Source organism: Mesocricetus auratus, unplaced genomic scaffold (assembly GCF_017639785.1).
Source record: "Mesocricetus auratus isolate SY011 unplaced genomic scaffold, BCM_Maur_2.0 Super-Scaffold_100007, whole genome shotgun sequence".
Lineage (NCBI taxonomy): Eukaryota > Metazoa > Chordata > Mammalia > Rodentia > Cricetidae > Mesocricetus > Mesocricetus auratus.
Genome location: NW_024429191.1, coordinates 59,231,808 through 59,245,181, shown reverse-complemented (window position 1 = coordinate 59,245,181; position 13,374 = coordinate 59,231,808). Strand labels below are relative to the sequence as shown.

The following is a 13,374-nucleotide window of genomic DNA, read 5'->3' as shown; positions in this document are numbered from 1 at the left end:
ATCCCAAAGTCTAGAGCAGTGGTTCTCAACCTGTGGGTAGCAACCCTTTTTGGTCAGAATGCCCCTTTACAGGGGTAACCTAAGACTACTAGAAAACACAAATATTTACATTATGATTCACAACAATAGCAAAATCATGGTTATGAAGTAGTAATGAAAATAATTTTATATTGGGGGTTACCACAACATGAAGAACTATACTAAAGGGTTGCAGCTTTAGGAAGGTTGAGAACCACTGCTCTAGAGTATCAAGACTATGTTTTACAAGGGGAAATGAATGGGTTCCAGATGGTCCCAAGGAAAAGGCAGAGCCTGAGTGGGCCAAGTGAACATGGGTGGAGTGCCCAGCTCTAAAATAAGACCACTTACAAGGATTTAAGATGAGAAGGAACACAGGATGCAGATTAGGTCTCCATCAATATGATGCAGTGTCTGCAAACCAGAGCCTGCAGGCTCATCCAGACCACAGTGTTTTTGTTTATTTTGGTTTGTTTGTGCTTCTCTTTTGCCTTGCTAGGGGTTGAATATAGGACTTCCTGCATGTGATAAGAGTGTTCCACCCACCATAAGGGGTGCCACTGGTCCTGAGTTGTATAAGAAAGCAGACTAAGCAATCCATGAGGAGCAAGTCAGTAAGTTCTCTGTTCAGTTCCTGCCTCCAGGTTCCTGCTCTGAGTTCTTCCCTGACTTCTTTTCACAAAAGGCTGCAGCCTATAAGGTGAAATGAACCCTTTGTTCCTCAAGTTGCTTTGGTCATGGTATTCACAGCAATAGAAACCTAGCTAGTATATGAAGACACTCGATGTCAACACCCAGGTTTTATAGGCACAGTCTAGTGGTAGAGTGAACCCTACGTACACAAGGCCCTGAGTTTGATCTCTAGCACCGGGAGGAGGAACAAGAGCTTTGATTCCAAGTCTAAGTGTCTTCTCTGCAAGAGAAGACTTGGGAGTGGTTTTAGCAACCTCTGAAGTGCTTTCATGAAGACCTTTGGAACACTATGACTGTGTAAGGAATATTCACAGCACAAGTATCAGAAAGGGGCACTAGAGGCAGAGTCTTTATTTCCTAGAGAGTCTCCAAGAGGAATTGTTTCTGTTTGCATTGGTTGGATGATGCAGTTAAGCTATATGATCTTTGTGGACAGCTCTGAGATCTTATGGCCACACAAGAAATGTAGTAGCCTTAAAGCATTTATTAAGCAAATGAATATTTTCCAAAGCAAATGTATAAGCAGCTACCTGGAGCTGATAATATTAACTCATCCCAAAGAACCACATGTTGTCCATCCATCAGGCAGGAAAAGGGGTTCTAGATACTACATACCTTTCCCAGTTCACTGTCTCCAACTGTTCTAGAACTTCTGTCATTCCAACACCCCTGAAGTATCTCTAGACCATCAGAGAAGACTGTGTCTGGCATTCAGTATTCTCTCTTCCAAGTAACAGAATCCAGTACAGTATCCCACATGGAAATGGGACCTATGGGAAGGACATCATTGCCCACAGAATCATCAGGAGTGTAAAGATTCACATTGGGAAGTGGGCAGGTTCCAGGGGTTATACTCCATGGACCTGCAAGGATTCTAACCATCCCTTCTAACTTTGTCCTTTGACCCCAAGTGTTGAGTAGGGCCTAGGAAGCAGAAAGAGAAGGGGTAGGGCAGGAAGGGACAGAGAAATAAGAAAGAACAAGGGACACAATACTCTTCGAGGACATGCCCCCAGGGACCTACTTCTTTAACCAGGCTCCACATCCTAAAGTTTCCATATCCTCCCAATAGTCCATTAAACTATGACTCTACTGGAGAATTAGTCCATTGATGAAGTCAGAATCCTCACGATTCAATACACTTCCAAAGGCCTCACCTCTGAACCCTGCTGTACTGGGGACCAACCCTTCAACATCTGACCTGTGGGGTGACATTTCTTATCTGTCATGGCTGGTTTTAATGTCACTTTGTCACAAATTAGAATCACCTAAGCCAGGAACCCCAACTGAAGATATGTCCTGATCACTTTGATTGATATGGGAAGACTCACCCTGACTATAGATGTCACTTTCTGGTAGCAGCCCAGTTTTTTTTAAAGGGGGTGGGGGATACATCAGGGAGCTGAAGATATGTTGAGCCATGAAAATCATTCGCTGCTCTTCCAGAAGACCTGGGTTCAGTTCCTACCACCCACATGGTGGCTCACAGACAACCACAACTCCAGTTACAGGGCATCTGATGCCATCTTCTGACCCTTTCTGGCACTAGGTTTGCAAGTTGTGCAGGTAAATACAAGTATGTTAGTATTTAGACATCTCTACTGGCTTGCCCTTGGCGGTCTGACAGGATCCATTCTCAGAAACAGCCACTAAGAGCACCTCCTGTGCACATTCACTATGTTCCCCTTTAAAGGGGCCCTGCCCACCTCCCATCTTTCTCTCCCCCTCTCTGCTTCCCTGTCTGTCTCTCTGTCTCTCCCACTCACTCTCCCCGCTCCCCTCTCTGCCTCTTCCTTCTCTTCTGCTGCTCCTGTCCCCAGAGGCCGATCTCTCCTCTCCCCTCCCCCATTTTCCATTCACTTCCCCCCAATAAAACCCCCCCTTACCCAAGCTCTGTCACATGGCATCTTTTGGGCACCATTTTTTAAAGTTACAACAAGGCATATGTATACAATACAATAAGTCTAAATAAATACATTTTTTAATTTTTAAAAAGGGTATGTTAGAAGGAAGATCATCTTGCCTTTTGTTCACTTGGCCTTCCCTCTTGCCTCAGAGTTGATTTGTCCTCCTCCTCCTGCTGATGGTGGTGATGATGATGATGATGGTGATTCCTTCACTAATAGCAGAATTGTTTCCAAGTTTTCCTCCAGGAAACTTCTGGGCTCCCAGTACCAGATTGGAACTACTGAGGCACACCAACTTGTGAACTGAATAATAGCCAGTTTAAAGATCCAATGAGAGACAGCTATTGTGGGATGATTCTGGCATTTAGCCTCAAGGCCATGTAACTATAGGGTTCTCAGCTTCATCTCCTTGGTTTCTGTCCCTCTAGAGAACCTTCACTATAACGATATCCAAAGCATAACAGTGTTCGTTACCTGAAAAGTAAAATAATAGTAGCCACTGGGGTGAGTGAAGAAATATCAGTAGTGCTAGGGACAGAGGCACAACTCCGCACTACTGTGGAGGACACAACCTGACGAGTGTCCCTAATCTTCTGGAAACCCCAATTCAAGTAAATGGGATTCTTGACTTCAACACGGAAAAAAAATTGGAGCAAGTAAATATGAAGCAGAGCTGGAATTTATTAAAAATAGAAAGGGCTGGGGAGATGGCTCAATCAATAAAGTGTTTGCTGTAAAAGCCTGAGGGCCCAAGTTCGGATTCCTAGCACCCATGGAAACCTAAGCATGGTGGCCGTATCTCATTTCTGGGGATGCAAAGACAGAAGACTCCCTGAAGCTCATTGTCCAGCCAGCATAGTGAAATTGAGGAGTTCTTGGCTCAGGAATAGAAAGGTCTTGTCTTTTAAATAAGGAGAAGAGGAACAAGAGAGGTGGTTCAGTGGTTAAGAGTACTGGCAGCTCTTCCAGAGGACCGGGGTTCAATTGCCAGGATCCAGATCGTGGTTCACAACTATCTGTAACTCCAATCTCAGGAGATCTAACACTCTTTTCTGTCCTCCTTAGACATCAGGCACACATGTAGTGTACATACATTCATTCATGTAGGAAAAAGAGTCACTCACAGAAAAGTTAAAAATAAAAGAAAAGTTAAGGTGGACAGCAATAAAGGAAGAAATGCAACATGACCTTTAGACTTCACATACACAGGAGAGAAAGAGACAGACAGAGACAGAGACACACACACGCGCGCGCACACACACACACACACTGAGAGAGAGAAAGAGAGAGAGAGAGAGAGAGAGAGAGAGAGAGAGAGAGAGAGAGAGAGAGAGAGAGAGGTAAGTGCTTAGGAAAAGTCTAAGGAACACCTGAGAGCATGGGTATGGGCTTCTCAAAGACAGAGTCACAGTTAACTGTCCTAGCAGTAGTCACATATGCCATCTTGGTGTCTCTAGTTATATCTCAAATGGTTGCAAGAAAAAATTTTTAATATTACATTCATTGCATGCACGCACATGTGAGTATGTTGGCTGCTGGCACACATGTGCCATGGCATATAGGTGGCAGTCAGAGAACAACTTGCAGGAATCGGCCTTCTCTTCTAGGCATGGAACTCCAGTCATCAGGACCGGTGACAAGTATCCTTACTTCCTCAGATACCTGAATACCCCAGGAACTTTTTTTCTCTCTCTTCTTTGAGAAATAGGATTGTAAGATGGCTCCAGAGGTGTCTTGAGTGGAATTATAATGTGCTAAGATGAAATCAAGAGCCAGTGGGGTGGCACAAGGGGTCTTTCACTGTTTTCTGTTGAGATTCCTAAAAATTGCAGGTTTTCAGCTGGGAAAGAGGGAAGGTCTTAAGCAAATGTTAATTACGTTGTAATTCTTGATTTTCAGCAGGCTAGAGGTTTCAGCCAGACTCTGGAGGGGCTCCATTCCCTGCCATGCCTCATAATTTTTTTCTTTCTATCTTTCCTTAGGAAGACTTATTATGGAATGGGTCCAGAGGTTTGGTTTAAGAAAAGGAAAAGGGAAAAAAAGTGCTGGGGATGGATTGTGGTTGTGTCTATACAAAAGTGCAAATGCCCAGAGAAACCCTATCTCAAAAACAATCAATCAAACAAAACAAGACCAAAAAAAAAAAAAACCTAACCAACAAACAAAAAACAAAATGCAATCGCCTTAAGGCTAGTGAGCTGTATATTTAAAAAGTGGTTTAACTGGTAGACTTTTGCATATTTTTTCAGAATTAAGTAAGTGCTCATCACAGGCTAGCATAAAAAAATGGGTCATATTTACCCAATGTCAGGCCTCAGCATTCCCGTCTGGAACATTCACTCCAGTATCCCAGTGGCTTCCTCCCTTCCCTGCATGGGTGTCTGTTCATGCCTCCACTGAGAAGTCCACTTGGGGCACCTCCTATCATTCCTGCTTCCTGGGCCTGGATATGTTTTTAATGGAGCATCTCTACTGATTCTAATCTTCACAATCTCTCCCTTTTCAGGATATAACGTCTGAGGGTTGGGACTTTACTTTCTTGTTCCCTGCTGACCCCTGATATGTAGACTAGTGCCTGGCACTTGCTGGTGCCCAGATAAGTACTTGTGCAAAAAATGAATGTATAGCTGAGCCACTGTCACTATCACAGTCCAGTAGGAGAAGGAACTTAAGACCCACATCAATCTAGAAGGCCTGCTGAACTATGTACCTGCACCTGCCCAGGGGAAGGCAGGAGGAATAAGTGCCCAGGAAACTCTTGGGCACATTGAGGCACTAGCACTGAACAGAGCAGGAAGGCTAGCCTGAATTAAAGGGGCACAACTTAAAATCTCTGGTTGGACTCATTGTCCATTTGTTTTCTGTGTCTGGGCCCTTTATGGACTGTCAAATGGCTTTCCAAGGAGAGCCACAGCAGTCAGGGTGGGGCTTGTGTATACACACGGATCAGGCCTTCTCTGAGACCTTGCAGGAGCGAAGCCAGCAAGCATAACCTCACAAGCAAACAACTGCTAGAGCTGGCTTAAGTGCAGCGGACCAGGAAGCAGAGGAGACCAGAAAAGCTGATAGGGAGGCTAAGCACTAGCAGGCAGGCTAGCCAGGGTCCCCACTGGGCTACAGGTCAAGTTTGCATTTCCTCTCAGTTAACATGGCTGGGTCAAAAGGCATAGAGACCCTCTCCAGGGATTTCCCCTGAAGTCATTAGGTCATTTGTACTACAGCAATTGGGAGGGTGAAAGATACACTCTTGGCAAAGATTCTTAAAACTTTCAAAAGACTGCTGTAAGCATTCTACAGACAGATTGCACAGCCTTCCTCTCCTGCGTGTTCTAGATTTGTGCCACATCCCACTTCAGAGCAAATGGAAACCTCTCTTGCTTTAAATACACAGCTAGATGTGTATAAAGGGACATAACATCCCATATTTTATTTAATGCACATGAAGTTGGTTTAAGGATGAATTGAATACTTTAATTAAGTCATTTGCATATCTGGTTCTTTTTGGCCCACCAGCAACACAGTAATTGTAATTGCTGCCACTTTTGGGTATGGTTTGTAGGTTTGCGTGTGTCCAGAGTCTTAAACTCCCTAGGTACCCAAAAACCTCCAGTTCTGGACCTCACTATCTTCACCTCCCAGTACGGAGATTATAGGCAAGAGTCACCACACCCAGTTTATACAGTGCTTCAGATCAAAGCCAGGGCTTCACACAGGTCAAGCTCTACCAACTGAGGCAGCCCTGGTGTTGTATATGTATGTCAAGCTAAGTGCTAGATACCATCATCATTCAAGTTCCAGTGTAACTACTTACTAGCTGTAAAGTAGCTTCTCAAGTCCTAGTTTCCTATGTCAAGTCAGGAAGAATAATGGTCTATTTTAAGGCGTGATTATAATAATCACAGAATTTCTACAAAGTCTCTATTACAGCACAGCCTGGCTCATAATTAATTTCCCTGACACATCATTTTGCATGACCCAAATCAGTGAATTTTCAGGATAGCATTTACTGAGTGCCTACTCTGTTTCAGGTGCTTCATACATGGAACCTCAATTGTCTTGAGGGAGGGATTAATCCTTCGGAGACACTGAGTGCCTGAGAGGACCAGGGCATGCTGCAGGAGCCACAGCCAGCAACTGAAGAGTTGGGCTGTGAAGCCAATTCCGCCTGTCTTATGGCTGATGTGTCTCTCCCATAACCTCCCTTTCAGTGTTCTCCCAGTCTTAGGAGAACACCAACTGCCACTTTGCCTCTGCAAACACACTGCTATGGAGTTTCTCTTTCTCCGTCAATCTTATGATATATATATCAGAACAGCAAAAAGTGTGGGGTTCAAAAGGCGTTGCAAAGGGAGCTCCACCATGTTGATCCTCTCATCACACACATCAGGCAGTCGGCTCTAGTACCAGGCATTTGCCATTTGCCCTCTCTCCTCCCCCCCCTCTCTCTCTCTTTCTCTCATGTGTGTGTGTGCACACACACATGATCATGCATGCACACATACACACACATTTCCTCTCACACATGTACACACACAATTAAAAATAGTAAAATAAAAAATAGTAAAATAAATTATTTTAAAGATGTATTTTATTTTACATGTTTTGCTCGCATGTATGTAAGTACGCCACATTCTTGTTTGGTGCTCGCAGAGATAGGAAGAGGTCATCGGGTCCTCCTGAACTGGAGTCACGGATGGTTGTGAAGCCACCATGTGTGTGCTGGGAACTGGACTGGAATCCTCTGAAAGATCTATAAATGCTCTTAAGTGTTGAGCCATCTCTCCAGTCCCAAATTTTTTTATTCTTATTTTTTCAAGAATAGCCTCTAACTAAGGGGTAGCCAGCTCCTTAGCCTGAAAGTCCAACTCAGGACTTGTGCCAGGCAACAAACAGGTAACAGACTTGAAGAAGGACCCATGACTCTGTAGACAAAACCAGATTTTAGTGCTTGGGACAAACAGAACTGGGGACAGTATGATGTTTTAGGACTAGAGGGAAGACCACTCTTAGGAGGTGATGGAGAAGAGGACAGTCCTCACTCGACTCTTGAGCCAGGCAAAAGGGAAATGCCCCCAGGATTGCTGTGAAATAGAAGAATGTATGCACTGCCCAGCATTTGCCTGAACCTGGGCAGGGCTTTAGAATGCCACAGCATCCAGGAAGCAAAACTGTTCCTGGCTAACAGGGACCCAACCGAGAAGTAGATGGCTGGGCTTCTGGAGCGAACAACCCCAGATTACTCTGGATGTCTTTGCACTGCGCTCCATGCTATCCCACCCCACAGAAGCTTCACCACTCCTGAGAATGCCAGGGCACAGACACAGACTCCTGCAAGAGATAACTGGAAGAGCTTGAGGCCTTTCTGAATAGAGCAGAAAGAGAACAGCCTCCTGGAGAGCGGCTCCCAGCCCACATCCAACAAGGTGCACTTCGTGGAGCCGTCACTGGGTGTCACCACTGCTTCTCAGGTGTGTGTGCCCTACCTCAGCTGTCAGCTCATGCCAGAGCATGCTGTAGAGCGAAAAGTTCTCCATGGAGGCCCAGATGAAAGGCATGTGGCTCCTGTACTTCCCGTGAGCTTTGTGACAGTCCTACTCCCCTCATACCCTGACTTTTCTGGAAGGCCTGGGTCAAATGGTCCAACAGAGAGTTAATGCTCTGCCTCTTCCAACTGGCACCACAGCATGCAGTAGAGAAAGCCACACTGATCTGGCTTCAATTTCAATTTATGATTACAAATCTCAGGCAGGTACTCATGACTGGACTGTCATCTGTCCATGTATGTCCAGGTCTCACTGTCTTATGTTTCAATTTAACTTGGTGGTGGTGGTGGTGGTGGCAACAGTGATGGGTGGGGTGTCACATCATGTGTGTAGAGGTCAAAGGACAACTTTCAGAGACTGGTTCTCTCCTTCCACACTGTCGAGGCAGCTTCTCTCTTGTCTCTACTGCTCTGAGTACTCCAGGTTAAATGGCCTCCAGCTTCCAGGTGATTCCCCGTCTCTACTCCCATCTCACCGTAAGAGGGCAAACACTGCAGAGGAAAGAGACCATGTCCAAAGTCATGCAGTTCTGGAGACTGAACTCAAGCTGTCAGGTTTGCATGGAAAGTGCTTTTGCCCTCTGAGCCACCTTGACAACCCCCCACTGTCAAGCTTGTTTAAACAACTCTGCATCCGTTCCTCAAAGCTCGTGCTGCTGGGTTAGGCTCACTTGTTTCATTCAAGAGAAAAGGGAGAGATGTAGCTCAACTAGTAGAGTACTTGCCTAACATTCATGCTTGGAGCCCTGGACTTAATTCCCAGTGCTGCATAACCCAACCTACACCTGTTGTCCCAGCATCCAGGAGGCAGAGGCAGGAGGAACCAAAGTTTTACTATTCTGACATACACAGAAATTATGAGGCCAGCCTGGATTATGTGAGACCTTGTCTCAAAAACAAAAACAAATGAACAAAAAAATATGTACAACTTCCTCATCATCTCACCACCAACCTCTTCCTACTAGTATGTGTGTCCTTATCTATCTATCATCTATGTATCTAGTGTCTATCTATGTATCTATCTATGTATCTATGTATCTACCTATCTCCTCCTACTCTGGATTCCACTCTCCTCCTTTCTCATAGTCCTGGATCCTCAGGTTTTCTTCTAGCCTAGTATCCTCCTCCATGCTTGAGAGTTACCAACCGAAAGCAAGCTCTACTATATCTCTTGTTAAAAATTCAAGTCATGCTTTGTGGCACACACCTGTAACCCTAGTTCTAGGGAGGTAAAGGCAGGGGGACCAGGAGTTCAAAGTCATCCTTCATAGCCTACTAAGTTTGAGACCAACCTGGGATATATGAGATCCCCTAAAACAACAATTTGCATTATCATTATTATTATTATTATTATTATTATTATTATTATTATTATTATTATTATGCCAAGTGGCTCTCCAGTTCCCTGCCTGTGTCTTCAATCCCTTTCAGTACCAAGTGCCTGTCCCTTTTCGTCTTAAAAAATTTTTAAACATTTACTTAGTGTGTGTACAGCAGGCGTGAATCTGTGTCCCCGTGCACGTGCCTGCACTCAGGTGCAGGGTTATGTGTATGTCAAGACGTGTGTGAAGATGAGAGGACCATTTGGGAGACTCAGATCTTTCATTCCACTTTGTGTTTTCTGGAGATAGGACTCAGGTCGTCAGGATTGGCAGAAAGCTCCTTTACCCACTGAGCCATCACACTGGCCCTCTTCTTTTATCTCAAGACAGCCAAAGCATGTGTTTCTACTAAGTACCTATTCTCTTCAATTTACTCATCTGGACGATGTTAGCCCCACTCACCTTGACTCACTGAGGTGAGTTTTCAAGGTCACCATGACCTCCGAATCACCAGATGCAACAGATACAAATATCCTCTTTCAACATTCTCTATACATACCTTCATTGTTCACACCAGTTAGGAACATATTCTTCTCCTTCTCCTTCTCCTTCTCCTTCTCCTTCTCCTTCTCCTTCTCCTTCTCCTTCTCCTTCTCCTTCTCCTTCTTCTTTCCTTCCTATTCTTGATGCACACCAGATGGGAATTTTTTTATGTCCTCCTATTCTTAGATTTTTCCACCTTGGTTAAGTTTGAATCTAAAATGTTCCCCACAGGCTCATGGCCTGTTCCCCAGGTGGAAGTACTGGGAAGTCAGGGCCTGACTGGCAGAAGTAGATCCTTAGAGGCAGGAAGTCTTTTTGGTCTCTGGGTCTGGGCATGCTCTCTGCTTCCTGCCTCCCACAAGTTCAAACTCCACTATGCCTTCTCCACAATGTACTTTCTGGAACTCTGGACACAAATAAATCATTCCACTTTTATTCCTGACAGGCATTTTGGTTGCAACAGTGAATAGACTTCTTTCATCAACTCGTCCACTCTGATTTTAAATATTTGTAACTTTTTGTTCCAATCCTGGCTTGTTTTCCCTTTCCCACATCACCCCATTTTCCTAGACAACACAGTCCATGCGGCTGATCTCTACGTCTAAGCAGGTACTTCTTGGCTGTGTAGCTTTGGCCCACTCCTATCCAGGTGATGTCCCTACCTGCATCTTTCATGAGTGTTTAAAAATTAATGGGTCCAGAATGGAATGTTCCATTCTTCCCTCTCCTGGAATGCCTGTTCTTCATTTAACCTGCTCTATCTCTGTATCAGAGACCATGGCCAGCCACACTGCTCACACTCCACACCTAGAAATCAGTACCTCTGCCTGCACTCCTCCCACGCACACCTAGAGCAAGTCTAATTGCTTTTATCTCCAGCCATTTATTTCCCTTTTCTCATTGACCTTTGCCTACTCTGATTCTACTCAGGTCCAGGCCAGCACCACCACTCTATCAAAGAGTTGGGGAACATTCAAATTCACCTTCCCTTCCCTTCACTCCACCAAAGAGATGGGGAACATTCAGACTCACCTTCCCTTCCCTTCACTCCACCAAAGAGATGGGGAACATTCAGATTCACCTTCCCTTCCCTTCACTCCACCAAAGAGATGGGGAACATTCAGATTCACCTTCCCTTCCCTTCACTCGCGTCATCTACTCTCAACACCCCAGCAACAAATGATCTGAAAAACAAGTCTGGGATGGACACATTCTATCTCTCAGTCTGAGTATTCCTGCATAAACCTTTGGGGATGTTGAATATCTATATACTTTACCACAGGTTATGATTCAACTAAAATACAAAACCAAACCAGAAAGCCAAAGATGTCAGTTCCCTGGGTAAAATTCCTCAGCAGTTCCTTTCTGTATTCAGGTAAAAGACCACACCCTAAAGGCTCTGCTCTGGGTCTTTTTCTCCAGCCTGCTTCCCACTGCACTTCCTCCTTGCTAGATAGAGCAACTGCTCTGGCTTCACTTGGTTACTTCAAGAAGCCAAAAGGCATACTGCCTGGCAGCGAGGCTTTACTCGGTAAGTTCCTTCCACCCTTTTCAGTCCCAGCACCTTCTCTTTCTTCTCACCTAGCTAGGCTTTCCAAGAATTCCATGCGATCCCATTTATTCTTTGTGTAACACATTCGTCACATTAGCCGGTTATTATAATTGCTTTACTTTTTCCACAGTTGGGACCAGCTTTTACATTTGTCCACACTTAATGTGTACATTGCTATTATATGTAAGTGTGACCTAGACAACCAATGCCAGGAGTTTATGAGCAAACCCTCCTTTCCCTTTTTATAATCCCCTATGTGTCATGGTAGAGATGTTTACATACCTACCCTTCCTCTTCTCCAGGAGTCTAAATGGTGCCCCTCTTGGCACTCCTAAGAGCTCCAGCAGCTTATCTACTGAAGTGCAGTAAAAGGGAAGAGTGTGACCAAAAGCAAGGTGGGGGGAAGGGTTCTGGAAGACGAAGCCACAACAGAGACAGCAGCAGTCCTTACTATACCACACTGCAAGCCTGGCTACGTGGTTTCCTTTCCTGGATCCCATGCCTGGATTCAACCCACTGAAGCTCTTCTCCCCACACCCCACCAGTCATCTCCACTGGGCCAGGGCACAAGTTTCCACCCCCAAATCTAGAGAGAGGCGGCAGGACCCCATGTTATCAGCTGAGCTGTATACTCCAAAAACACAGCGGGCCACCTCAAAGCAGATGAGAAACAAGGAAGTTAAAAAGCCACAGATGAGCACAAAACACACACACACATACACACACACACTATACATGGGTGTGTCTAAATGATTTCACAATAGAAGTTAAAAGCTAGCCACAGGTACCTGAGGCCAGGCAAGCAGCAGTAAATACTCAGTACTGCCAAGTGTTTTTCCAGACACTTGTCCTCCAGTCCAGCCCTTTGACATAGCCAAGGGTTTTTTGTGTTGTTGTTTTGTCCATCATTTACTCAAAAGCTCTTCTGAGAGGCTCTGATTGATTGCTGCAAGGACATCTTTGGTGGATGACAGCCCTTCTTAAGTTGTTCAGAGATGGTCCAAATGCCGTCAGGCTCCCCTGGTCCAGGTGCCAATCATCCAGACAGCCGGGCACATCCAAGATCCAGGAACACCCACTGACGGTGGGTGGCTTTAGGAGAGAAGTGGCACAGGGTAAGACACAGACATTTCCACAGTGAACAACTCAGGGTTACCTCAGTCCCCAGCACTCAGGGCTACTCTGGATTCCAGAAAGCCCAGAACAACTCAAGCCATCCAGAGACACAGACATTTCCACAGTGAACAACTCAGGGTTACCTCAGTCCCCAGCACTCAGGGCTACTCTGGATTCCAGAAAGCCCGGAACAACTCAAGCCATCCAGAGACACAGACATTTCCACAGTGAACAACTCAGGGTTACCTCAGTCCCCAGCACTCAGGGCTACTCTGGATTCCAGAAAGCCCGGAACAACTCAAGCCATCCAGAAGGACAACCATGGGGCATGATAAAGAAACTAGACAGTTGCACTTATCAGTCTCTTGTAAAAAGGAAGAGGAGGAGAGAAAGGAGAGTGTGTAACTGGTGAGAAAGATAGGTCTTGTGACGAAACAGACCAACTCCAATTACATCAACTTCCATACCTGGGTTTTTACAAATGGAAGCAGAGTTAATATGTAATACCCCTGAAGGTGGAGAATACCGTTTTTGTTTAGAAGCACTTTGCGCTGTAGACTTCATGTTTGTGAACACTTTAGTGTTTCTCACTTCCTGGCCAGCTTTCTTTCCCACTACTTCCTTGTGAGATTTGATCTGCAGCCAAGTGGGAAACTCTTCTCCCTCCACGGGCCCCTATGC

At 45.2% G+C, this 13,374-nt stretch overlaps 2 long non-coding RNA genes across 2 annotated transcripts in view; one reads left to right on the top strand and one right to left on the bottom strand.

Moving 5' to 3' along the window:
* LOC121141427 overlaps nt 1-7,106 on the top strand; it is a 59,512-nt gene extending 52,406 nt beyond the window's left edge. The window contains exon 3 of the long non-coding RNA XR_005878341.1: nt 6,647-7,106. This is a non-coding gene — a long non-coding RNA (uncharacterized LOC121141427). The remainder of the gene's footprint in view (nt 1-6,646) is intronic.
* Nucleotides 7,107-7,188: 82 nt separating this feature from the next.
* On the bottom strand, nt 7,189-12,356 carry LOC110342187. The gene is made up of 2 exons (XR_005878340.1): nt 10,042-12,356; nt 7,189-8,652 (listed from the first exon to the last, which is right to left on the bottom strand). It is a non-coding gene; the product is annotated as an uncharacterized LOC110342187 (long non-coding RNA).
* Nucleotides 12,357-13,374: the final 1,018 nt, after the last annotated feature.